Below are 25,237 nucleotides of genomic sequence, written 5' to 3' on the forward strand. Positions count from 1 at the left end.
CTACTCATGTTTCCTAACGTTTATTCTTATTGCTTATTTCAACCCTAACAAACTGAATAAGCTTGTTTTGCCTGAACATTTACAAAATGTTGGTGTCCACAACTCACATTTTGCATTAAAACATCAGAAAAAATATTTAGTTCACCTGCAAGTGCATTTTGTATGTCTGTATGCATTTTCTAGTGTATCTCACACTATTGAATTAAAACAAAACAAATGCAATTCCAAATACACAGATATTCCTTATTCGTTTGTCATTTTGTCACTGTCTCACTTCACAAGAGTATTCACATGTCCAGTTGCACGTGTGATGTGTTTTTTAGTTAGTCACACGACTGGCACTGCATGGAGCCAACAAGAGAGGCAGGTGTATGGTGGAGTGGAGCCACTTAGGTTCACTCTTATGGAGTCACTTAAATGTTCATCTGTCAGTCTTGTTCTGAACTTTGATTTCATGACATTCATTTCAGAAGAGGCAGACTGACAGAGGTATGGAGACCCAAACAAAGCAGACATTTTCAGAGCTGCTTGGTGAAGATTCTTATAGTTATCTGGCTCTACTAAACTCCAGAAATGCCGAGAATGCTGTTGAGACTTTAACTGCACATTATTTTGAAGGTTTACTAATATATAATATATAAAATCCAATGTCTCTCTGTCCACTTTTCACGAGAGAACTACTTAACGGATTTAGATTGGGTTTTTTTCTATAATTTGCTTGAACATTCCGGCTGATTTTACAACTTCTCTCATTTCGCTATGTATCATAGTTCATTTGCAGTGCCAATTTATTTGTGTGAATCCGAGTGAAACGCAGCAAGCAGAGGGGAGTGGCGCGGGGCCCTCCTCACTCACACGTCAGCCTTGGGGTGTGTACTATACCCCCACTTAGGTAGTGAACAAGGGAACTACTTAAAGGATTAGATTAGATTCTTTTTCTATAATTTTCTTGAACATTATGATTGATTTTGTGACTTCTCTCATTGCGCTAAGAATCAGAGTTTGCTTGTGGTACTGATGTACTTGCGCGAATCCCAGAGACACACTGCGGACCGAGGAGAGGAGCCTTCCTCACTCACTCGCCAGCTTCGGGGCGTGTTCTTTAACTCTGCTTAGCTAGCGAACGAGAGAACAATTGAATTCAACTTTGTTTGATATTTAAAATAAAGTGTTACTTAGGTTTTGATGAGTTTGAGTCCGGATATTCTCTTAAGTGTATGCCACATTGAAAAGATAGATTACAATTCAGATTGTGGATCGTGATTTTGTGTTAAAAGGATCGTGATATGATTTTTTGGAAAGATCGCCCACCTCTAATTTGACTAATCAAGTTTTCAAATTTATGTAGGATTCATTAACCCTTTGGCGAGCTACTGGGAAAGGGGTTGCGAGCGACGTGTTGGAGACCCCTGATCTAGGCAATGTGCAAGAGCAATTAAAAATTAGAATAAAATGCTAATTTAAATTGTAAAAACTATTGGGTATACATCCTAGGATGCTATGCTCAGGTTGTTTAATGCATTAGTGGAATGATGTCTGGATTGCTGTGAGCAATAATGAACACCACACCACAGAAAAGACATAGCAGCATCTGACGTTATGCAAAAAAACACACCCAGACTGAAGAACACGTCCTACTCTGACAGTTTAAGGGAAGTAAATCTCTTTTAATACATGGAGGTCAAATCCAGATCTTTAAAATTGTCTGAGGTGTCAACAGAGATGATCCAGCAGAATTCTGTAGATTTAATAACAAAGCACATACTAAACGACAATGGAGAAAATTAGTGGGAAGCACATTTAAGACATATACCAGAAAGTCCTTCTTCATATAAATGGAAAAGGAAAACTTGATTGATTTTAAAAACTTTGGAATGAAATGATGTAAGAACTGGAATGGATTGGCTTGCCAGTTGGCCTAGACAAGGCAGACTTTATCTGACCTCAGTCCCCTTATTTGCCCTCCTAAGAATGACACTGGCAAAAAAATTTCCACCAGCTCATAGAAGTTACAATTATATTTCATTCAATACAATTTCTGTTTTTAATTCTTCATTGAAACAATAAATCACATTTACTCTCATAAGGATTTATATGATTTGTATAATAAAAAACAGAGTAATATGAAATTATCAGGACAAACATTTGGATAACATCCTCTGGATTAATTGCTGCCTCTTCAGTGTCCCCAGGTCACATTGGCCTGCTGCTTAGTTTATTACATTTAACACTCAATTATATAATAGTATTTTCTCCCTACCTGTATTGTATAAGAGATTCCCGATGTAGAATCTTCATTCTTTTAGTGGCCTATTGGATAAAATGGAAAATGAGTGTATTAAGGAATCATGAAAAAAAGCATTGCCAAAACTAGCTGAAGTTGCTTTTATATTTTGCTGTTAATCTAATTTTTATGTTTTAAGACTGTAAAAATGTGTAAAATAATTATTTTTAATTTTAAATGATTTAAATAATCCACCTTACTTTTCGGGGGAACTATGCAGTATGCAAATGTGCATTTAATACACATCAGCAACTTTATATTCTATAAGAATTTGCTGCAACTAAACAAATTAAGCAATGCTGGGACCCCATAGAAATAAAATCTTCCCTATTGCCAATCTCCTTTATCTCTCTAGAAAAAGAATCCATCTATCCATTATAGCTTGAGCCTATCGGGCATTAAGCCCAGTTGAAAAATTGATGGACCCAAAGCGATGATGGCATTTCCACACTCCTGTATTTCACAATTCTTCCTGAATATTGGAAGCTACACCATTTCCTCCTCCCCATGGTCTCAGTCAGGCATCTCCACAACTGGAGACATTTGCAATGAGTTGGGGCACCTTCTCCCTTCCACCTCTTACAGTATACTTTCTGTCTGTGACTGAGGTCTGTTACAGATATGCAAGTAAGAATTTCACTGTACTCTCTCTGTACATATGATGATAAATATGTGTAAGAACTCAGTCTTATAATCTGTTACAGATTCTTTTTTGATTCACTCTTTGAAGAAGTCTCACCCACAAAGAAACAAAATCAAGATCCTGCTTCATTCCCAGCTTGCTCTTCAGGGAAGAAATAGTGCACATTAGGCAGCCTGATTCTTGTGCTATGATGAGGAGGCAGGTATACATATATATAGGTAAACTTCTTTACAACGAATATCTTTACAACGAAATTTCCATTACAACGAAGTATTTTTATGGTCTCGACAGTTTCCCATATAATGCAAGTCTATAGAAATCTCGTTACTACGAAGTACATTCAGAAGAAGACCTTGAAATGCCTGAATGAATCATCCACAGAGCAGTTAGTTCTGTGGCCGCAGCTCAGTTGTGCACAACAATCCCCCAAACAGAAACATTGTAATTTTTTTCTCTTTCTTTGAACTTTCCTCGTAGTTTTTTTTTTTTTTTGCCTTTTTTGTTTCCTGCAGTTTTCAGTTTGCTTATTGCTAGTCAACATTTGAAAAACATCCATTGGAATTTAACTGATTGTCACCCTCCTATAGAAACAGCAGACACAAAAAAAAAGATAACAGTTCATATTACAAAAAAACACATTTTTGCAGCTCTCAATTGCAGCAAAAAGAAAAAAGACATTGCCAGTGAATTCGGAATTTCGCCATTGACACTGTCAACTTTCTTGAAAGACCAAGCAAAAAAAGAAGAAAAATCTCGGTTTGCAAACATATGTGAACTGCTGCATTTGAAGATGTCGAAAAAGCAGTTTTTATGTGATTCAGTGATGCTCATTCAAGAAACATTCCTTTTAATGCGGCACTCATTCAAGACAATGTAAGGTTTGTAAACTCTCTTGGGACTTCACCCAACTAGACAGCATATTGAAGAGCGTCCCGAAGTCTGATCTCAAAATCTATGAAAGACTGTTTATCTGTTGCCGGGGCAACAGCAGGCTCAAAGCTATGCTGCGTCTCTCCACCAAAGCAAACAGAAAAGAGCTCAATGGATGATGCAAGGAACATTGTAAATGCAGATAACAGGATTACTTGATCACTGATCCGGCCACGACCCTGCCTGACTGCAGACCCCCATGACCCTGTAATTAGGACATAGCGGGTTGGATAATGGATGGACATTAATTAGAATGACAGAATTGAGAGTTTGGTCTTAAATAAAGAGAAACTTATGGGCAGAACCTTCAGACCAGGCTCTACTCTCCCATAGACTTGGCACAGTTAGTTTCTCCTTTTTATATAAAGTCTGATCAAGACAACTGTCTGTAAGCTAGCTGTCTAGACATATGTTCAGCACAATGACTGGTTAGCTTCAGTATGGTTTCAGGATATGTTGTAGAACACCATGTTAAGATCATTCATTAGTTAACTTTCCAGTTGTTATTAACATTCAGCTCACAATTGAAATCCTCAGAACAAATGTTTGCATGCTACAGGTTTGCTAAGCTACATCTGGGAATCAATACTCACTGTGCCTTCTCTGCTGTTTGCTTGTGATGATAAAGTCAAAGGCCTGCATGGATGAGAGAAGCAAACAACATAATCAAACAGAAATTCTGTGAGAAAGTTTAGTGAAATTTATTTTCCACAGACGAGTGATAAATATATTTATGCCATCTGTATCACACAGTTTTTCAGTAAATTCCTACAAATAAACACAATAAAAGAACATGTGGATTGGAGATCACATTTTATACATCTCAGAGAACACCTTAAGTGCTACCCTAGGAAAAAAACAAAACAGATGACTTGTTTAATTACTGACTGCCATACCTGGCTAAGCACTGTCTCCTCATGATTGGTTTTAAATCATTAAGATGAGACATTTCCTGCAGAACAGTTGAAGGATGACCAATTTCCTAACACCACTCTGTTCCTCAGAGTCACGATACAGCTCTGAGAGTAAGGAGCAATCAGACTAGGAGCCTCAAACTTATTTGAATAAACATATGGTATAAGGACATAAAATTCTCAAAACACACATTAAATGTAAGCATTTTTTAATAGTTAAACATCAAAAGACAAAATCTCTGGTATTTTCTCTTAGTCTTTCATATCTTTAAATTTTAACTGAACCAAAAGAAAAGTATAATGAAAATAAAATTTGGTATAAATATAAAACATGCATTACTGTGTTAATTGCATTATAATTTTTTTCATATCTCACATTATTTTTCTTTTTTTTTATTTTTAGAGGCCATATGCTGTTCCTAATTAGGTATTTGCAATTCTGCTCTTTGTCTTTTCATATTGTTGGATTTAATTCATGCACCTGACTAATAATCCACATGTTTCTTTGTTATCACACTGCCTTCCATTCTGAAGATGTGCGGTGAAATACAGTAGTACAAGGCATCTAAAGAGGAATTCTAGGGTTCCTCTATCTATTTAGTGTTAGGATATTGCTGTATGATGCATGTATGATATCATCCTTTGTGTTTGTCATTTTTCTGATAGTCTTTCCTTTGTTTCATTTATATTTTACTTTTTTAGTTCTTCCTGTACCTTGCTCTTTCTTCTGCTCATCATCTGCTCTTCAGCAGTGTGTTTTCTAATTAATTTACACATCCTAGGTGCGACAGTAACTTGACAGCTATTTAAGATACCTACTTCCACAACCACTTTATTGTGGCATTAGTTTTCTTTGGACTATTGTGTTCTTTGGTTCCCCTTTATGCTTGCCCTTTTTTGTAATTTTTACTCTTTTATTTGCTACTTTTGAAAACCATAAAATTAGCATCCTTCTCAAATTAATAATAAAAAACAGATACAGTGGAACCTCGGTTCACGACCATAATTCATTCCAAAATGAAATTTTTTTTAAGCACAAATATACTTAATTATACCATAGAATGTACAGTGTAATAGTAAACTAAATGTAAAAACATTGAACAACACTGAGAAAACCTTGAACAACAGAGAAAACTGACACTACAAGAGTTTGTGCGGTAGCGCTATAAACTGCTCGTTAAAAACACTTTATTTTAATGAGTTTTAAGCACAGGGAAAAAAATGAACATTTCAAAAATCCGTAATTTAATAAACCACCAAGAAAAGTAACACTGCAACAATGCACGCTAAGAACCGATCACTGTAAACAGAAGTGAAGTGGAGGTTAAAATCCAATAGAAAAAAGTCTTCATTAAATACAATGCGGTTAAGACAATGCTCAGATCTGTCTCTTTAAAATCAAGCCTTATGCGTCTAGCCGTCTCTCTCTCGTGCGCGCATGTGTGTTTGTTTGTCTCTCTCTCGTGCGCGCGTGTGTGTCTCTGTCGCACACTCGTGCCTGTGTGTGCGTGTGTCTCTCTCGCGCCTCTGTGTGTGTGTTTCTCTCTCTCTCACTGCACACGGAATACACAGGGAGAGACTGAAAACTTGTGGAAATCATGGGCATGCACAAACTGAAAGGGAAACTGGCTTGTTCGTATACCGAGTCTGTGGTCGTGAACAGATGCAAAAGTTTGACGAGCTTTTTGGTCGTAAACCGATTTGTACGTGCTCCGAGACATTCGTGAACCAAGGTTCCACTGAAAATCAATTTACTTGAGAATCAATCCAGAGAGGGTGGCACAGTGGCACAGTTGTAGTGCTGCTGCCTCGCAGTTAGGAGACCTGGGTTCGCTTCTCGGGTCCTCCCTGCGTGGAGTTTGCATGTTCTTCTCGTTTCTGTGTGGGTTTCCTCCCACAGTCCAAAGACATGCAGGTTAGGTGCATTGGCAATTCTAAATTGTACCTAATGTGTGCTTGATGTGTGGGTGTGTGTGGGCTGGCACACTGACCGGGGTTTGTTCCTGCCTTGCGCCCTGTGTTGGCTGGGATTGGCTCCAGTAGACCCCCAGGATGTAGTGGGTTGGATAGATAGATAGATAGATAGATAGATAGATAGATAGATAGATAGATAGATAGATAGATAGATAGATAGATAGATAGATAGATAGATAGATAGATAGATAGATACTTTATTAATCCCAAGGGGAAATTCTCATACTCCAGCAGCAGCATACTGATAAAAAGTAGTAAAAAGTGTCCAGGGAACGGGTCCACATAAAAGAAAGTGATGGGAGTGACAGGAGTGATCAGTAAAATAGAGAAAAAGGTTGAAAAATAAAGTCATACACAGAGCTGCTGGAAAGGCTGTCACTCGCAGATAATGACTAATGACTGATTGATGGATCAATCCAGAGAAAACAGAGATAAAATAAAGATAAAAACAAAAAAAGCTATATTCAGCCCCACCCCAAAGTCTGTGGTCTTTTAACTATGCTATTTTTTTATTCTTAGATTAGAATTTCTAATATTTTTCAAACAGCAAATTTTGGCAAGATAATCAATCTTTTGATTACAAAATTATATTCATTCAGTCACTATATTTCTTCATTTACTCATTGTTATTCATTTTTTCATTTTGCACCTCTATTTTGAATTTTGAACTTTGAGTTCATGTTCATTTATTTAATATGAATTTAAAAATTTGCTTTGGGCAAGAGTTTTGGTTGTTTAGGCCTTCCAGGAAGTTCATGAGTCTTAGACATATGAATATGTGCATTATTTACTATTTCAGTACACTGTGATTGAAAACAGTGATAATTAGATTGGATTAGATTAGACAAATCTAAGAGTACACTAAATATACTGGCTGACAGATGACAGTTCACAACAGTAGGGTACATAGATAAGGAAGACCTAATAGTGTTCATTTAAATTTGTAGTGAAAATATTAACTTTTTTACATTTTATTAGACATTTAGATCTTAATGACCTGGATTTGTTTACACAAATAGACAGATCAGCCCTTGTGAATCAGCCCTTGTGAGGTTTATGATTCATGGATCCATCTATTTGAGGGTTAATGGCAACACAGAGAGCAAATCATCTGTTCAAGAATTTTAAATTTTACATCACAAAAGAAAAAGAGTGGCAAGATCTGATGATGAATGCCAAAAAAAAGAAAATGAACAAAAAAGAGCTGCATATAATAAAAATCAAGAACAAAGAGAATTGTCCAATAAAAAAGACAAAATATCCCAAACAATTTGCAACAGAAATGCAAAAAAGCAACGTTTATAGAATGTTAGGTAGAGGATAAAGTCATTCATAATATTATTTTGATGAGGCGTTAATGTAATTCACTTTTTTACATTTACCCCTAGTTTTACTAAAAATAATCAATGTCCTTTATTAACAATCCAAACTATTTTTTAATTTTAAAATAATATTTGTTTTCATCTAACTAATTCACATTTATAGAGATAAAGAAACTTCTTGTGAGCTTGGGATTAGATGACAGAGTTTAATAAATGGAGTCATGAATACACGTCTATATTACGTTTAGTAAAATGTGTAGATGCTTTACGTCATCCTAAACTTCATGTCTCTGATCAGTTTACCTGCAGATCTTATCAAAGACAACATTTACAACAATGTATTGCACATTAGCCCTACCTGTTAGTGACAGAAATGTTGCACAGCTCGATGTAGCAGACGGCAATTATTTTCAGCTAACAAAAAAATGACAATGTATTACATTAAAGGACAAGTGAAAAACATTCAATAGCTGCATTTAAAAACATCAGTTGGCTAAAGTAAAAAAGAGGTATATTCTTACCCATGTCCTAATTAAATTTTCACTATCAGATGTACTAATTGCTGTACCATCACTGTTGGTCACTTTAGCAGTCATTTCAATTTTATAGATGTTATTCCCTGAAATCCAGAAACATACTGTTAGTAGAACAGACAAACACATGCTTTTGACTAACTAGCAAGTCAAAAAGGCACAATTTATTATCTCTTAGAATAAAGGCGAGTTCCCCTAGGCGTCAGACTTCAGGCAAAAGATTACAATCTCTGAAGACGATCAACGTGGTCCAGTGTGCAACTGCTGCTGAGGAGCCAGCGTAACTAAACAGATGCAAACTCTCCTTTATCCAGCAGGTATTTGAAGGACTGGGTCAACACTGTAAAATTTTTAGGGATTGCAGAAAAAGCATGAAATAGTTTTAAATACTCAAATTCAAATAGAATAGGCAAAAAAATCACCAAATGTATTCAAGAATCAACCAGCTAAATTTTATCAATTTGTACATATATTTTTTATATTTTATCAAGATCATAAAGTTTGCGGATGACACGACGGTGGTTGGACTCATCTCGGGCAAGGAGGGTGAGTTGGCATACAGGGACGAGGTGGAGCGGTTGTCAAAATGGTGCCCAGTCAATAACCTGCTCCTCAACACCACAAAAATGAAGGAGCTTGTTATTGACTTTAGAAAAAAAAAACGACATCCAGCCACTCACCATTGGCGGGGTCTGTGTGGAGAGGGTCCCGGTGTTCAGGTTTCTGGGCATTGAGCTGGAGGATGACCTGACCTGGAGCTTCTGAAGAAGGAACAGCAGAGACTGTATTTTCTGAGAATTCTCAGAAAGCAATGCACAAGACACATGACAGCGTGTGGAGCCACATGGGGGCAGCCATGGAAGATCTTGGAGGTGTCTGTGGCATTGGAGAATGGCCAAGGAAGGACACAGCAGTTATGGTAGAGGATTAACCCTTAGGGAATATTATACCTTGCTTTCTACCCTAAAACAACTTTAAAAAAACCCAAACATTTTTATTGAGTTTCATATTTGGTAATTGCACAACTAATTTAGGGGCAATATTGTAGAATTATACAAGAAATTAAACAAGAAATTAAACTTGAATGTCTCTCTTATTAATACTAAAATTAAAATTACTTAGTCAAAAGCACCTAGGCCATTAAAGATTTTTTGCTACATTAACAACTATTAATAAAAAACAAAGTGATTCAATGACTACCAGTGCTGTCTTGACAGTGCCTGAGGTCACTGTTTATTTGAAAAATGTGCAAGTTACATTATTTGGAAAACTGTAAATTTAACTTGTATGAGTCAGTGGGTGAGGTTCTACCTGAATGGTATGGATCTGCACAATCTCCTTAAGTCCATGTGGAATTTCTCCAGGTCCTTTGTTTTTAGGTTATCTGGCAAAATTTAACTTGTATGAGTCAGAGGGTGTGGTTGTGCCTGTATGTGCCCTGCAAGACGCCCACCCATCCAGAGTTGATGGCTCTTGCTTTGTGTCTAATGCCTACATGATGGATAAGCAGATTTAACAATAGATGGACAAAAAATGTAACTAAATACAAATTTTACTTTACACTGACATTCTGCTATTGATTAGAGCTTTTACATTCCCAGGAACATGCTGACATGGGAAGAAAGTGCATGGCTGGGACCTGAACCCAGGACCCCGAAACTGTGAGACAGCAATGCAAAGTTCTCATCCATCATGTCATCCACATTGAAACATATTATATATATTTTACATTGATTTGAGAAGGAAGCGTACATTTTCATTTCCTTAAGCGATATTTTCTAAAACAAAACAAACCTGAACTGGTTACAAATTCTTCTAAAGTGGTACTGATGTTTTGAACTGAAGTATATGAAAAACCTCCTGTAAAATTCAACAGAAAAGCACATTTAGTTAACAGTCATTTATCATAATAACTGGCATTATTATTATTATTGCACCCTAAGCACAAAATCACTTAATACCTTGAAATAAACTCAAACCATCATTGTTCTACTTTAATATAAAACACAAACACACATCCATATAAGAATTTGAAAATGATTTAAGATAACATTCTCAAACTCATTTAATCTACATATTTATTAAAAGTACTTAGCAATAACTACAATAAATTTCCCCACATGGGATTTTGAATTGACCAATGCAATGGATTTTCTAAATATCATATGTAAAATATTCTACACAAAAAAAGTTTAGGTGAGTGGGATTTTTTTTAAATCTCTTTATCTGACCCCTTGTTACATTACACAGTAACATGAATAAGTGGCTTAGAAGATGGATTAAAAATGAAGTTGTTTATTTTTGATTGATTAATTGATTGTTATTTAATTGACCATTGAGTTTTGTTAAACTTTTTACTTTCTGTGGTGTAGTGAGATGTTGCATATAAATTGATAAATATTTTGTGTTTTTATTTATAGAATTATTATTTAACTTGCAATAATGTTTAAAGAGCAAGGTATATGGACAAACATATTTTTTTCTTTACCTCCAAAGCTTTTGGAATGCTGTTTTTTATGACTGATATGACTGAATTACTTTAACATGGCTTTTTGATAACTTCACCTTCATTTAATCCTGACTAGCCAACCTTCAGGCTGCTTTTTAAATGATTTTTAAGCACAGAGGAAAAAATAAACATTTGAAAAATCCGTAATTTAATAAACCACCAAGAAAAGTAACATTGCAACAATGCACGCTACGAACCAACATACAATTGTCCGTGACTGAAAACCGGAGGAGCGCCGTCGCGCCTTCAAAGCGAAGGACGGGGTTGAACGGCGCTCGTTCAGTACGCACTGCCCGCTTATGTGCCCGCCCCCAACTCCCTACCTGAGTCGCTTTCGTCTGTGTACAGTCCACACGCACCTGTGAGTCACGTTGACTGTTAATTTTCCAAACACCGCCTCAGTCGGTTTCCACGTTGATTTTTTATTGTTCTTTGCGGTTCCGGCTGCTTTTTTTATATATATAATCCACCAGATCACCCGACCATGAGGGGCTTTACAAAGGGCAGGGACGTAATCAGTGCGAGCGTATGACCCGCACGTACTGGGAATTTCTCGTTCGTGGGTAACAATTGGAAGCCACGGTCTCCATCACGAATGGGGTTCAACGGCTTACCCATGCCTCCCCGCGCCGGGTAGACACACGTTGATCAGTTCTGTGTAGCAAGCGTGCAGTACCGGACATACAAGTGCGTCACAGACCTGTTAATGCTCAATCTCACGTGGCTGAAAGCCACTTGTCCCTCTAAGAATTTGGACGCCGACCGCTGTTGGGTCGTGTAACTATTTAGCAGGCGAGAGTCTCGTTCGTTTTCGGAAATAACCAGCCAAATCGCACCACCAATTAAGAACTGCCATGCACCACCACCCACAGAATCGAGAAAGAGCCATTAATCTGTCAATCCTGTCCGTGTACGGGTGAGGTTTCCTGTGTTGAGTCAAATGAAGCGAAAGGCTCCACACTTGGTGGTGCCCTTCTGTCAATTCCTTTAAGTTTCAGCTTTGTAACCATACTCCCCCCTGAACCCAAAGACTTTGGTTACCCGGTTGGCTGCCCGGTGGGTGATGGGAATTACGCCGCCAGATCGCCTGTTGCGGGGCCTGCATTGGTGAAGCAGGTGAGACGGTAATGAAACAGAGGCACAGGGCTTATTGGTTTTTAAAGACTGCTTCCTTCATTGGGTTTTAACCAATGCACGGAACGAACCAACACACAATCGTCCGTGTGGCACTCAGGGAGGAACGGGAGGAGAGGAGAAGGACATCCACTCCGCTCCCTCCGTCATGCTAGTCTGCTGATTTCTCGTTCAGTATACACTGCCTGCTCATGTGCCCACCTCCAACTCGTCACTCGAGTCGTTGTCTTCTTTGTACAGTCCAGATGCACCTGTGACTCACGTAGACTTTTCATTGCTCTGTGCAGTTTTGGCTGCCTTTCTATATATAATCCACCAAGACACCCGACCACGGTGGGATGGGGGTGTGTACAAAGTGCAGGAGTATCTAAGAAGACGCATGTTTGTCGCGGATGCGAATTGCTGTATGTAGCATGTAAAACAGTTTGCTATAGTGCACACGGTCGTGCGTCGTAACCGAAAACTCATTTTTTAAAGACTGCTCACTTCATTGTGTTTTAACCTCAATTGAAAAGGAATGTTTTAAGGATCCTATGGGATACCCCTCGCAAACAGTTTTACACGGCGCATATGGCGATTCACCTCCGCGAGAAACATGCCTCTATGAACAGTCAACGTGGGTCGGAGCTGCATGTGACCTCTACGACAGACGAATATAAATGACGCCGGTTTTTCTGTGTCTTCGCGTCCGAGTTGGTGGGCGTGGCTCTGTGAGTTGTCGTCGTATCCAATGGTCTTGGAGTTGGTGGGCGTGGCTCCTTCCTGCGTGCGCCATAGGTGTCTCACTTGTCGGCGGCTTAGTGAATCCCCGCCCCTTCCGACGTGCTTTCCATGGTTGTCTTGCCTTAGTGAATTATATATATAGATACTCTGTATATTCAATTCATTATAATAACCATTCATGGTGGCTCTAAAATTTGTACTAACCCCTACTCTCTCTTCTGTTTCTTTTCGCAGTTTTCTATGGTGGCGACCTGCGCCATCACCACCTAATTAAAGCATCGTGATGTTCCTACATTGATGGATTAAAAGCCAGAAGTCTACATGACCATCATCATCAAGTCCTTCCAAGAGAACCCAAAATACAAAGAGGACTGTTTCATTTATGTTAGGTAGAATGCCCAGAGGCGGCTGGGCAGTCCCACAGCCTGGAACCCCTGCAGATTTTATTTTTTCTCTCCAGCTGTCTGGAGTTTTTTTGGGGTTTTTTCTGTCCTCCCTGGCCATCGGACCTTACTCTTATTCTATGTTAATTAGTGTTGTCTTATTCTAATTCTTATTTTGTCTTTTATTTCTCTTTTCTTCCTCATGTAAAGCACTTTGAGCTACATTATTTGTATGAAAATATGCTATATAAATAAATGTTGTTGTTGTTGTTGTTGAATTGCTCACCACCTGTGACAGAGACGGCTAGTCTTACTACTTAATGACTTGCATTTCTTTTCTTGGTTGTTTGTATGAAGGATGCTGACAAGAAACTAAATTACTTGAGGTGGGGGGCTGTGCCTGTGCTATTCTATCGGTGAATGCCAAGGAAGGTGTGTGTTTGTCAGGAGCTCCTCAGGGACAGCAAAGAGACAGACTTGCAATGGCATGCTCTCTATGCCATGTTGCATCCTGACGAAAGCAGACCAGATGAAAACAGGCTGCCTGGGCCTGTGCACATGATGAGATGACCAGGAAGAGTCGAAAGCAACTATATGTTGAAATTACACATATACAGTTAGCACTTTCCGGTTGTATGGCCTTGGTTTATAAAACTACATTCTGTTTGCTTGTATGGCAATACTTATAATAAATGTTATCTCTTATATATATTTCTCTTCTGGTTGGCCCTGTTTCCACTTCAAAACCGGTCCCACCCACACGCAGCCAACACAGCATTTCTCAATTCCTATTCATCACTTCCATGTCATGCACTATACTGGCCTGCTGAGCATAATACATCCAACAAGTACTCAAGATGCTGCCACAACGGTAAAGTAGCTTTACCACCTTTGCGGAAGCCACCTGTGTCTTTACAACAGCTTCTTACACGGCAAACATCAGAAGCTAAAAATTATCATGAACACATTAGAGAATACAACTCTTCTCTAGCGTTTGCTTCCGTGGGTGCATAGATAATTCAACCTCCTGGCCACGGACCATACTGTTTTAAAATACACAGGCAAATGTATTACCCAATCTCTCCACTATACGCTAACACTTCTACCTTTCCAGGATATGGACAGTTGTATGTTGTTGACACAGCGCAAGCTACTGCAGTACGCTTACAAAATAAAGCAAACTCTGCATGCAGCAAAAATTTACATCTCCAGCTAGATTCCATGCTCAGAACCATCAACCCCTTCACTAAATCATACGAACACATGCATGAAATCGCTCAGTCCAATCCAACAGCATCTGTACGAATCCTTTTCAAGGAAAACCCTAGGCAGGATTTATGACGATACAATGCCCCGACATTGCAGTGATTTTCATTGGAGAAGATGGTGAAACGCCTGCCGAAAGAGACATTTGCATCTATCCCATACACAACTCCTGTAAACAAATTGTATTATAGGTAATAACATTTACTATAAGTGTATTATAATTAAAAGTGTAGCTCTTCCTTCTGCCTGATCTTTCACTCTTTGTCTACTTGCCTGTGGTTAAAGATAAAGAAGGGACACAGAGGAAGTGCTGAACTGAAGCAGTGTATCTGACCACAGAGTGTTAAGTGTAAGGATTTAAGATATTTTATTAAGGACTACACAATATTTGGAATAATATTTAATAAAGAGTATAAAGGGGAAAATAGGGTCAAAATAGAACCCTACAAGACAAAACACTTGCTTATATATATACTAGTTGTGTAAGCCTGTGCTGCAAAAAGCTATTGAAATTGACAGAAAAGAAATTGAAATGTTGAGATGTCAGGTAATTGAAAGGAACTACTCTGGTCATCTCTCTCCTTGGAGGTTTTGTTTTGCCAACATGCTTGCATCGCTTGTGTATTAGCAGCTAAGCGAGATTGTCTTTCTTCGGAGGTTTCATTTTGCCGATGTGCTCGCCTCACTCATGTATCCTTTAAGCCCATACCCTGACTCCACGTCTCATTTCCGGGCCGGACAGACACACACACTTCCATGTTTAAACATTTATATACAATATATATATACTAGCCGACGCCGCCGTAGCATACGGCGGTGTAAGAATAGGAACGGAAAACGGTGAGAAAAGAATTCAGAAATCAAGCAGAAATAAATACTTCTTGAAAGACGCATTATGCATGTAGAATTTCCGGCCAAGTAGGATTACATGTGAAAGTGATAAATAAATCAGGCTTTCCGAATTTACGTACTATGGCCATGGCATCCTCATAGTTTTGTTGCTTGGACTTCCGGGAAATGTGGACGGTAATGTGATCATTTTGCCTGCATGTACGTTGTTATTTTCAGCGTTTACTTGCAGTACGTCTGACAGTCCTTTGTATTGTTCCACACACAGATCTTGATGATCTAATCTGAGATAGTTGAGACATGCACCCTCTGTTTTAACATACGCATCTACGGCGTACTGTTGGAATAGTTTGCCGCTGGAGTGCAAAATACTAAATGTATTCCTCATTGCTAATCTGTACGCATAAAATTGACATTGAGTAAGCCTTATTCACTTGGTGGTTCTTTTATCGGGAACATGTTGTAAATCTTTGTGCCAGCCAATGTCTCTGAATGGAAATAAAAGTGGGTAAATCATAGGATCGCAATTCATATTGAGGGTGGAAATCTGTTTACAGGAGTTGCGTATGGGATAGATGCAAATGTCCCTTTTGGCAGGCGTTTCGCCATCTTCTCCGATGAAAATCACTGTAATGTCAGGGCATTGTATCATCGTAAATCCTGCCTAGGGTTTCTTTAAAAACCAGATGCTGTTGGTTTGGACTGAGCGATTTCATGCATGTGTTTGTATGATTTAGCGAAGGGGTTGATGGTTCTGAGCATGGAATCTAGCTGGAGAAGTAAATTTTCGCTGCATGCAGAGTTTGGTTTATTTTGTAAGCGTACTGCAGTAGCTTGCACTGTGTCAAAAACATACAACTGTCCATATCCTGAAGAGGTAGAAGTGTTAGCGTTTAGTGGAGAGATTTGGTGATAAATTTGCCCGTGTATTTTAAAACAGTATGGTCCGTGGCCAGCAGGTTGAGTTATCTATGCACCCATGAAAGCAAACGCTAGAGAAGAGTTGTATTCTCTAATGTGTTCACGATAATTTTTAGCTTCTGATGTTTGCTGTGTAAGAAGCTGTTGTAAAGACACAGGTGGCTTCCGCAAAGGTGGTAAAGTTACTTTACCGTTGTGGCAGCACCTCAAGTACATGTTGGATGTATTACGCTCAGCAGGCCAGTATAGTGCATGACACGGAAGATGACGAATAGGAATCGAGAAATGCTGTGTCAGGTGCGTGTGGGCGGGACCAGTTTTGAAGTGGAAGCAGGGCGAACCAGAAGAGAAATATATATAAGTGATGATATATATAAATTATTTTTATTAATTTAGATTGGAGTGATTTGCATGAAATTAAATCCCCAGTGAAACTTGGGGTTTCATTTAACAACAAAAATTTATGAAACAAAATGGGTTCCACATCCAACTAAATTTACTCCATTAGTACATATATTTTTATCTTATCTGCAACCTTTTTCTTGATATGCAAAAGGAACAGTGAATTTATGTTGATGCCAAGTATGGAAAGAGAGGTGCGGTTACAGAACATTTACCTGAAAATACTCTGGAGGTGCTTCTCCTGTGCTGAAATCCATTGGATGCTGGGGAGTCTCCAGAAGAATCCTGGTTTAAATTGGTTTCAGGGATTAGGGCACATGAGTGCTAAGACAGTGTTACCTCAGATCCCAAGTGAGGGGTGTGAGGTGGAGCTGGAGGTACGAATGTTTTAGAAAACAATGCGCAAGGCACATGAAAGTATGGTGCCACATGGGGGGAGCCATGGAAGATCTTGGAGGTGTCTGTGACATTGGAGATTGGCCAAGGAAGGACACAGCAATTTTTGTAGATAAATAACTCTTAGGGAACAATATACCTTGCATTCTACCCTAAAACAACTTTAGAAAACCCAAAAAAACTATTTTTATTGAGTTTCATATTTGGTAATTGCACAACAAATTTTAGGGGCAATTTCGTAGAACTATACAAGAAATTAAATTTGAATGTCTCACTTTTCAAGAATTATTACTAATATTAAAATTACTCAGTCAAAAGCACTTGGACCCTTAAAACATTTTTGCTACATTAACAACTATTAAAAAACAAAGTGATTCAATGGCTACCAGTGCTGTCTTGACAGTGCCTGAGGTCACTGTTTTTAAGGATCTGCACAATCTCCTTAAGTCCATGTGGAATTTCTCCAGGTCCTTTGTTTTTTATCCCACATTTGAAAGATGTGCAAGTTAGGTTATCTGGCAAAATTAAACTTGTATGAGTCAGTGTGGTTGTGGTTGTGACTGAATGTGCCCTGCAAGATGCCCACCCATGCAGGGTTGTTGCTCTTGCTTTGTGTCTCATGCCAACATAATGGATATGTGGATTTAACAATAGATTAATAAAAATGTAACTAAATATTAATTTTACTTTATGCTGACATTCAGTTATTGATTAGAGCGTTCACATTTTTAAGACAATGCCAACATGGGGAGAAAGTGCATGGCTGGGACCTGAACTCAGGACCCTGAAACTGTGAGAGATCAGTACTAAGTTCTCATCACATCATGTCATCCACATTAAAACATATTGTATATATTTTACATTGATTTGAGAAGTAAGCATACATTTGATTTCTTTAAATTGCATTTTCTAAAACAAGACAAACCTGAACTGGTTACAAATTCTTCTAGACTGGTGCTGGTGGTTTGAGCTGAAATAGGTGAAGAACCTTCTGTAAAAATTCAACAGAAAAACATATTTACTTAGCAATCATTTATCATAATAATTGTCATTATTATTGCACAATAAGCACACAGTCACTTAATACCTGGAAATAAACTGAACCCTATACACACTCTGTACACTCTGCAGTAATAATAATTTAAAATTTTTGATCCTTACTATCAATGACCTGTCTCAGATTTTAGTACTTACATACAAAGTTTCACAAAGTTATTAAAATATGATTTTCATCCTTAACTTACAACTTTCAAACTTCTCTCTCACTCTCTCTCAAGCCTATTCATTTTTTTACTCACTTTAAGGTTAACATTTCCATACTGTCCACATCAAGGCATTGTCATATTAATCTTAAAAATATAATCAGATGGTGTGGAAAAACAGGAGGAGGACTGACACAAAAATGAGCACATTACAATTAAAACTATACAGTAATTTGAAATCCAGACATTGAAATGCTGGCTGTCAAAATCTGTGCAAGTAACCTGCCGAAGGAAATAAGTTACAGCCTCCTGATTAATGCTTATATTCTTCACTTTGCAAACAGGGATTCAGCATAAGAAATTATTAACTCTGAATAATTCTTATACTAAAATGGCAGTCACTTCAGTCAGGGGAACTTTGGAAGCAACAATGACAAATTTCCATCAGTATGTCTCATGTTTTGTTAATGGGGACAAACAGCCGGACCTACTTTATTTAAATGTTAAATGCCTTTAAATGTGCCCAATGTACTTGTTTAAAAGTTTATTTTATATTTTTTATTTAATTATTGATTGATTGATTGATTGATTGGCTGTATTATTTGCTCTGTGAGTCTGTACCCTTGTATTTTATATTTCTGCTGCTGTATGCATCTGAATTTCTCCATGGGAATAATAAAGTTTATCTGAGATAATCTAGTCTAATTAAATTGTTGATCTCATGCGTCCCAAAATCGGTAAAGTAATTTTTCAAGTAAGACAATAAAGTATTTCATCTTACTATTTTAAAATCTATTTCAGTTGCTCAAGTTGATGAGCTAATCCATGATATTCGTTGTTAAAGCCTGTAGAATTGTAGAACTTGGAGATTTTCAGCAATAAATTACCAAGCAGGGTAGAAGATAGTAGTACTTTGTAGACCTTCAAAACCTGATTGCAAGATAATTTGCAAAAGTTTAGGTGAATAGGGATTGATGTGTTGGGCCTGTTCTCCTCAAATTTGCTCTTACATCTGTGCTTATGTATTATTTCAAGTGCAATAGACTGATGCACTTGGTAGTAACGCTGTCTCAAAGCTCCAGAGCTCCAGACCCAGTTACTCTATGTATGGTATTGCACTATCTTCATGAGGCACTAAGTTGCTTCTATATGCGTAAATGTTGCTCTTTGTGTGAAACTCTTCTTTGGTGGGCTGGCATTATGACCAGGGATGGTTCTTTCCTTGATTCTACTTCTAGCAAGAATATGCTTTGAAGTTCAGTGAACCTGTACTGGAGAACGAGGTTTCTGAAAATGAAAGGGTTGATCAAATCTCAATGATTAACTCATCATGTTAGTGAAAAAAAGTCAGGAAAGCAACAGTCAGGTGCAATGTCATCATGCACTTTTCACGAAATACACCATTAGGCATATCACTTAGATTACAGTTACAAAATGTGGTGGACTAGCAAACTGTCCAGGCTTTGTTCCCTCTAAGTACGCAAAGCTGGCAGGTCAGTCTCCAACCCTTCTTTCCTCCAAACTGGACATCAGGAATCAGCCCTGGATGGGCTCATACAAGACACATTTTAAATGGCCAATTATCCCAGCACGTTTTTATAGTGAGAATGAGCAAACCCTACACAGACTGAATTAAGCACAAGATTCAAACCCAGCAGTCTGGAGTTTTTGAAGCAGTAGTGCTAACCGCTGTGCCACCGTGCTGATCACCCATTCAGACACGTTAGCATAATGAAGATATATAGTTACTCTTAGCAGAACGCTTTGTCTGTATTGCTTTAGGTTTGAGCATAAGTATATGTAGTATGCCTCATTCTTGTTTCTCAAAAGTTGATTGCATTGGGGAGGGTTACGTCAGGAAGGGCATCCGGTGTAAAATTTTACCAAATCAATATGCGGACAATAATTTTGGATGATCCGCTAGGGCAACCCCTAATGGGAGCAGCTGAAAGAAGAAGAACATCATTTTTAAGGACATAAGAAGCATTGATGCATTTTCAGCCTTAAAGGTCTAAAATAAAGTCCGAAACTTTTTAGTAGAATAGCAGTTAGGACATGTCAATAAATTCACTAACAAATCACTTCATTCTGACTACATTTATTTTTTGTCAGAGTAAACAAAAATAGAAAGTAAATGCAGCCAACAACCTTTTAGCTTTGTTTATATTCTGAGAAAGCGGATGTGTTAAAGGAACACTTCCCACTTTCTGTAATAGATTGGGTCAGACTTTTAGGCGTAATTTACAACACATGTCCCTCTTATCTCAATTTCATGTCATTTATGGAGTATGTTTGAAGATGATTGCAGTGCCTAAATGAGCTGACTGATAACCTAAGTTCTTATACACATTTTTGTGCGATTGTCTGCATTCCTTGTACATCTTTATCTGTGTCTGGCAACAACAAGCACTGGCTCTACAAAGAAACAAAATGATTAATGGAGATAAAAAAATATCCTTGTTATCAAAAGTATTATACTAAATTCGAAGCCAGTAATTTATGAATTTCATCTTGCAGTGAAAAGGGCAAATGCAGAATATAACAAGAAGTTAGAAAATAAAATAAGGGCAAGTAACAGCAGATATGCATTGGCAAGGCTTTCAGTCAATTAATGACTACGTCAGACAGGCTGTGTCTCTTGATGGCCCCTCACTCCTCGACAAGCAACATGAATTCTGTTGTAGGTCTGATGTGCAAAACACACTGAAGCAGCAGACTATTCAGAAGTAGCCAAATGTGCGCATGCAGTCAACTTTTGTTCAAAATCACCTGATTCCTTCAAAGAAATCCTAAGCCCTACAAACTTCAAAATAACCAGAGGTCTTGAAAAAACATCAAAAAGGAGATGTTAGGGTTGTGGTCTCTTTTTCTATGATTTTGTACCATGGATTTCTCAGATCAAACACTTGTTTGAGGAGTTTCTGAGGTTCCTGAATATGAAATTGACACTAATTTCTGGTAATGTCAATTGTTAAAGAGTTATCAGGTTTGTTTGGACCATTATGTGTTATTTTGTATTTTTCATTATCATCGCAAGGTTTGGTTCCTGTTGTTGGGCCCGCTTCTCATTAGAAAATTAGAACATTAGAGCACTCTAGACGAGAGCAGCCCAACAAAGCTCACCAGTCCTATCCACTTATTTCTTCCAAAAAAACATCAAGTCATATTGCTAGAGGCCGTCATGTACGACACAATGGGATTTAAGGTCATCGAGCAGTTCACTTCCTTATCCAAGTTGCGGATTCAAAACCTTTTCCGAATCATTCTTTCCAAATGTTTCTCAGTCCTGGCGTTTCTTGGTTTTGACTTTTGCTCTGAATTTTTGATTACGATGATTCTTGTGTCTCATTTTGCCTTTGACGCTCATATTTTTCATTTTCTAATTTTGACCCTTTTTTTTAACTCATTTATTCCCCCAATCGTTTCTCAGTTCTTGTCATTCAGTGACATAAAAGGAAAAAGGAACTACCAAATCCCACTGGCTCAATTAATCAAGGCCATTTCATTTATTATATTAAATGAAATAAAGAAAAATAAAAGGCAGATTTTCCAAAGCAAGAACATTCCAAAACAATGCTATAATTATGCAACAATAATAATAATAATAATAATAATAATAACAAAACTAAATTGTAAATTCTAAGGAAACTAAATAAAAGAAATCCAATAATAACCTGTTAGGATTTGCAATTGTTGTTATTTTTTTGTGTTGATTTGAAGTTTAGAATAAAATGTCGACATCTTTTACAGGGTGTTCACACTCAAGGAGTTTAAATATTGCACATATTTTTTGTTTTGTAAATTTAAGATAGTTGACTGACATCATTTTCATTTCTTTCAGTCGCCACCATTTTGTGGCTTTACATGGAGTGTGTGGCACACAGGCCAACAGGACCATCTGAGTCAACGGACAAGAACTCAAGAAGATCACCGAATATAATTACGTGGGATTGCGCATCTGTATAGATGGTGACACCCTCCCGGACACCTGAGCTCAAGTCAGTGCAGCCTGGTGCCACACTAGTGTGCTCTGTGATCACAAGATCCCAAATTATCTAGAGGGGAAGTCTGTAAAGCAGTCATCTGCCCAGTGGCCATGTATGGGGTCAAATGTTAGCCATCCTCCACCAAGAATGAGCAAAAACTGTACATCATGGAGATGTGAATACTGCAGTAGGTACTCAGCCTCACCAGATTCAACTACGTTATGAATGAAGATGTCCGGAAATTCATGTGTGTGGCACCAATTGATGAGAAGCCGTGTTGTGTTTGGCACTGATGGTATGGCCACATCATCTGAAGTGACATAGCTCGGTGGCCAGACAGCTCTATGCCTGAGCCCACAGGGCAAGCGACCACGAAGAAGACCAAAAAAATGCTGGCTCAATGGAATCAAAGAGGATATGCAGCAAGTCAATGTCAATGTTACCCCCAGGGATGCCCTTGGCCAGAATTAGTGCCGATTGCTGTGTTCGACAAAACAGTGAAAACAGCTAGAAGAAGCCACCATTTTGTGGTTTCTATGCTGTAACATGATGACCCATTGTTATAGGGTGTGGATTTGAGGATCAAGACCCATAACTCACTTGTTCAACAGTTTTAAGATCAGTGCAGTTCATTTCCTGATGTTCTGCCACAGAGGAAAAAGGCACTGAAAAAAAATCTAGATGTTCTGCTGGGTGGCAGCATAGGAAAAGCCCCCTACTGCTTTCATAAACCCAGACTTCACTGCTTTAAAAATAAGGTGGAAAAAGGGATCAGGAAATGAACAACAATTGTAAATGAAATAAAGCCAAAATGAGGAGATCAAGAAAATCCAGCACCATAAGCAAGACACTAGGAGAACTAGTAGTCAAAATGCTTACAATAAGACTTAAAATTGTAAATCAGAAAGAAGACACGAAATAAGTGTGAAAATAACCAACATTAATCTCAGATGTCAATGAGCGTGCAGAGGCAATTTTTAAAGTATCATGCCAATGATGTCAACATAATGTGACTTCCAGCACTATGGCCTAGCAACCGAGACTCACAATTTAGCTACCCAAAATGCTGCCATCCAGAAAACATAGTACAACAAACACATAATGACAGTAATTATTAGTATATATCTAGAACAGTGTTTCCCAACCTCGGTCCTGGGGACCCCCTGTGGCTGCAGATTTTTGTTCCAACCAGATTCCTAATCAGTGACAACACCTGATAACACTGAGCTCATTTAATTAGCTGGTATTTTTTTTTCTTTTATTCGACATTCAGAAAAGCACAGCAGCATGATTTATATATTTATAAGACATTTAGAAATATTTCTGCTTTTGCTATACATTTAAATGCTTAACTTTCTTTTGTTGATTTTATCATACTTTGCCCTTTCTCTGTGCAGTTTTACCCCTTCATTGTATCTTAATAATGACAACTTGAAACAAGCAGATCAGACACGCTGGCAAACAACACTGAATAATCAAAGGCTGCAACTACTTTAGAGTCAGACCCACTAATTAGTAAATAATGGATTAAATAAACAATTAGAACACCTAAAAAAGCAGAATGAAAATCAAGATGAAAATATTGTGAAAAAGAAAAAAATACATTTATTCCCATATAACTGCTTGGTACATTTTAATATGTTTATATTTTTTTTTTTTTACCAAAATGCAACGACAGGGGGGCCACAGGACCAAGGGTGGGAAACACTGGTCTAGAGGCAGTAACTTAAGCATACAATGAGATTACCTGATGTGCAAAATCTTTTAAAATGTCAAAATGACCATGAAACAGAATTTATTCAGAATATAAAATAATGTATTATTGTCTCAATCACAACACCAGGTATCGGTGTTTATGCAGAAGAACAACACAAAGCCTTTGGCAAGCGATTGTTTCTTATTGTATCTCAGTGTACGAATTTAAGTGATTCATATTTCTGCTTTGGTTTAGAATTGTGAATATAAGCTCAATGGGTTATAGTTTTGAATTTCTGGTTTTGAACCTTGCATCATATTTTGACTCTTCTGGTCCCTTGCTCAAAAAATCCTCCTAGTTGTATCTTGTGGCAGAATATAAACAAAGCAGGTCTGTAAAACCAGAACAATGAAGTAAGATCAAAAGCAAAAACATCAGGAGCCAAAAAATAACAATTAAAAATGGTCAAGAGACCAACAAAACTAAAAGAATAAGGAAGCATAAAAGGGAGCCAAATAACAATAGCAATCAGAAGCTAGTAATCCCGTGAAATAAATAAAGAGACCAGGACAAAATTAAAAATATTACAAAAACATCACGAAAGAAAGATACAATACAAGTATGACATGAGGTGGCTTCTCAACATATAGAACTGCTTGTACTCATTAGCTATCTCCAGTCTATAGATAAAAAATGCCAAGCGTTGTGTTCATCTGTCACATGATTACTCACGAACCACTCGGGCTAGAACCACGAACATGGTCTTAATCAAAAGCTAACTGATGAAGCATAAATGATGAAGCGTCTGTCTTACAGCAAACTGCTTGAGAGGATGACACGGCAGAAAAGAAAACAATAGTGACAACATTTGCTGATTGTGAAGCGTATTGCTGACCCACTCAGAGGAAGAAGAACAACAACAACAACAGCGCCATCAGCTGAGTGTCAAGGACAGAATACAGAATGCACGCTCTATAATGACAGACAAAAGCTTGTGCTACCCGACCTGTGATCCTGTTCTCACACCAAACATGATTATTATATTTGCAAAACAGAGCGTTACACACTCAAGCCAAACATAGGAGGCATAGGAGGCCCTTTAGTGATGAAGAACCATGAGAGATATAACTAAATATAGAGCCATTAAGCAGCTCACTAATGTTATGGCTC

This window comes from Polypterus senegalus, chromosome 10 (genome assembly GCF_016835505.1).
Source record: "Polypterus senegalus isolate Bchr_013 chromosome 10, ASM1683550v1, whole genome shotgun sequence".
NCBI lineage: Eukaryota > Metazoa > Chordata > Cladistia > Polypteriformes > Polypteridae > Polypterus > Polypterus senegalus.